Below are 3,914 nucleotides of genomic sequence, written 5' to 3' on the forward strand. Positions count from 1 at the left end.
CTTCCGGCAAATCTGACGAGCGAGTGTCGCGGGGCGTGACGGGATTTGTAGTTGCGCGCGGCTCCCGGGCGGCGGACAGTTACGCAAGTCAGGCCTCAGAAACTACATTTCCCGGCAGGGCGCGGCCACCGCCTGGGCGCGGCTCGGTCGCTGGGGGCAGGGCTGGGTGTATTGTTCTCTGGGTTTGTGTGAGGGCGGCGGCTTTCGGTGTGTGCCAGGCCGAGCTGAGGGATTGCTGAGACCAACAGTTACCTAAAGACTCTATCACTTTCCTCAGCCCTAGGTTGTGGGGGCACTTTTGTCCACCGGTGTTGGGAGCTGTGCTGCTACTCCCCTGTCCTAGAGCGAGAGAGTCCTGGAGGGCAAGGACCAGGGGCACTGAGACCGGTTCGATCAGAACCTTTCGAAAGGCCCCGTGTGCATTTGTATGTGTGCCTTGCTGTATACATACAGAATAATGCGCTCATGGAACGCGGCTCTGCATCGCACACAGTTCATTCTTAGCCATGGTGTTATTTTAAAAACTTGCCACTTTTCCAGGGAGAGAGAGGGTCGTATGTGACTGTTATAGGGATTAACGAATAAACTAGCAAATGGAAGTAGCTTGAAACTCAGTGGGTTTAGATACACAATAAGCTTTTGCTATCTCTCAGGTGTTCCAAAGATCAAAACAGGGTGTGCAGTACAAGCCCTGGCTTGTATGGTTGTCATGTGAGACATACTGTATTATTCACCCAGTTAAGCTATTCTTTCCGTGACTGTGAGGATATTCAGTTGAGCAACGATTAGTTTGAGCATTTTATCACTCACAAAAAGAAAGTTAGTTGCCGGGCGGTGGTGGTGCACGCCTTTAATCCCAGCACTTGGGAGGCAGACGCAGGCGGATCTCTGTGAGTTCGAGACCAGACTGGTTTACAAGAGCTAGTTCCAGGACAGGCTCCAAAACCACAGAGAAACCCTGTCTCGAAAAAAAAAAAAAAAAAAAAAAAGAAAGAAAGAAAGAAAGTTAGTTGCATTTAACTGTGACTCCCAATCCTTCCAATTTCAGCCAACAACTTAAAGACTGTGCGTCTGTAAAGTTTTGGTATCTGGGCTTTTGAAAACAGGATCTCACTATGTAAACCAGGCTATTCTTGAATTTACAGGGATCCACCTGCCTCTGCCTTCAGAATTCTGGAATTAAAGGTGTTTCCCACCACACCCAGCTTATTATCTGTATTTAATATAAATATATATGATCGTTTGTGACTGGTTTCTGTAATATTGCACAACAGTGCCACTTTATAGCAAGTTTTGTTACTTTATTCCTTTTTTGGTTGAATTAAATTGCAGTGCATAGATATTACAGGTTTTATGTATTGAAACTGTCTTTGGATGGGCTGGGATGTAGCTCAACTGAATAGGCTATTTAGCTCACATGCATGAAGCCGTGGGCTCAGTCCTCGACACCACATAAACCCAGTGTGATGGCACATGCCCATAAGCTCAGCACTTGCAGGGTAGAGGCAGGAGGATCAGAAGTTCAAGATCACCTATAGGGAATTGGAAACAAGCCTGGTGTACATGAAACCCTGTCCCCAAAGCAACAAGGAGGTATGGAGAGGTGGCTAAGGAGCTCTGGGTGCTCTTCAAGAGAATGATGGTTCAGGTCCCAGCACCCACAAGGCAGCTCTCAACTGTCTGTAACTATAGTTACTGGGTATCTGATGCCCTCTTCTGGCCTCCTTGAGCACCAGGCATGCAAGTAGTGCACAGATAATGCATACAGGCATAACATCCAGACACATTAAAAAAAAGGAAATGCCAAGTAAAAGTAATAGAAAACAAGTTCAATTAAAACAAGGGGGTAAAGAGATGGCTCAGCATTTAGAATACTTGCTGCTCTTTCAGAAGACCCTGGTTCAGTTCCTCGCACCCATGTTGAGCTCACAATCCCCTGCAATTCCAGTTCCAGAAGATTCTGATGCTAATGTCCTCTTTTGACTTTTTTTTTTTTTTTTTTTTTGGTTTTTCGAGACAGGGTTTCTCTGTGGTTTTGGAGCCTGTCCTGGAACTAGCTCTGTAGACCAGGCTGGTCTCGAACTCACAGAGATCCGCCTGCCTCTGCCTCCCAAGTGCTGGGATTAAAGGCGTGCGCCACCACCGCCCGGCCCTCTTTTGACTTTTGAAGGCACCAGGCACACACATGGTTAAGGAAAAATACTCATACACATAAATCTCAAAACACAGCAAGAAACAAGAAAGAAATGTCATTGGGAGATTTTTTTTTCTATATTTTTCAAAGTTCTGAAGGAGATGTATACAAGATTTCACACAAACACACTGTCACTTCTGGCTCTATAGCTAGGAGTGTATTTATGATAATTATAATGTAGGATTATCATGAGGAGGACCCTACTTTCCTGTAGTCTTGAACCCCAAAAGTAGTTTCAGTGTTATCAGGGAAATTGGAGTCCCTTCTTTGGATGCATAGTCTCATTAACAAAAGCATTCTTTTTAAAAAAGGAAGGCTTGGTAGCACACGCCTTTAATCCCAGCACTTGGCAGACAGAAGCAGGTGGATCTCTATGAGTTTCAGGCTAGCCTGGTCTACATAGTGGGATCCTGTCTGAAATTAAATAAATGAATAAATAAATAAATAAATAAATAAATAAATATTAAAATGGACCCAGAAAGAAGCTTGAGGATAGTTTTGTTAGAGCTTAATAAAGAAAACAACAACAACAGAGCAGGCAAACTGTAAGTCTCAGCAGCTTCCAGAAGAATAAAGTGGAAAAGAGAGAGAAGAAAGCTGCGCCTTTTGAGTTAGAGGTGGAGGATGGACAAAGAGCAATATGGCAGAAGCTGGGACATGGACTGCTTCAGGAGAGAAAGACAAATGCCTAGAGCATCAGGGGAAATTGGTTGGTTGGAAGCATCACTCCAGCCCCCTGGCATCCATTCTAAAATGTTTGAGTGGAACTCTCCATTCCAGGCCTCCTCTTCTTGGAGTTGCTACGGCCCAGACTCCACCTCCGAAAAGTCCACCAAAGAGTGACCCCTCCCCAGGGAAGGTCAAGACCATTCCCACAGGCTATTTAAACTGCCCCCCAGAGAACGAACACGTGGTCTGCCCTGTTCTCTTTTCCCCTGTCTGTGTTCTCCTGAAAGGCCACCTGGGAGTGCTGGCATCCATTAAACCTGGGCTTTTTCTAATTCGTTTTAATTTGGTCTGATTTGGATTATTGCATAAGCAGAGAGGCTTATTGGGCCACAATCTTGAAGAATACAGAGCAGGGAGAGAAAGTAGTAGGACTAAACAGCAGACTGCCTGATCCATGAGGAGAGAGAGAGAGAGAGACAGAGACAGAGACAGAGAGAGAGACAGAGAGAGAGAGACAGAGAGAGAGGATGTACTGGCTATTTTTATATCAAGTTAACAAAAGCTAGAGTCATCAGAAGAGAGACCCTCAATAGGGAATGTTATGGTAAAAATAAAAAATATAACACTGCAGAGGTCCCTGAGTGCCTGCAGCGGGCAGTGGGCCACTGGGTTCCCCAAGTGACCCGTGGGCCACGAGGGTCAGCAGGTCCCAGGTAGGGAACTGTGAGGCGGGTGAGAGACAGAGGTGTGCCATGCAGAGAAAGTGGGTATTTATTTAATGGGTTATGGAGGGGGAAAGGGGGAAGGGGAGAAGGGAGAAGAGCGGGGCGGGGAGGAGAAGCAGAGGGGGGAGAGAAGAAGTGGGGAGAAAGGAGAGAGGCAGAAGCTGCCTCTTTGGGAGAGAGAAGGAAAGGAAAAAACTCAGGCTGGAAGCAGAAGGAAGATCTGCTTGCTTCAGCAGGGGTGGGAGGAGGGTGTGGGAGGGCCTTGTCTCTTAAAGGACAGGACAGACCATTACAAGGAAAATACCTCCATAAGATCTGGCAGTAGG

This window comes from Chionomys nivalis, chromosome 11 (genome assembly GCF_950005125.1).
Source record: "Chionomys nivalis chromosome 11, mChiNiv1.1, whole genome shotgun sequence".
Lineage (NCBI taxonomy): Eukaryota > Metazoa > Chordata > Mammalia > Rodentia > Cricetidae > Chionomys > Chionomys nivalis.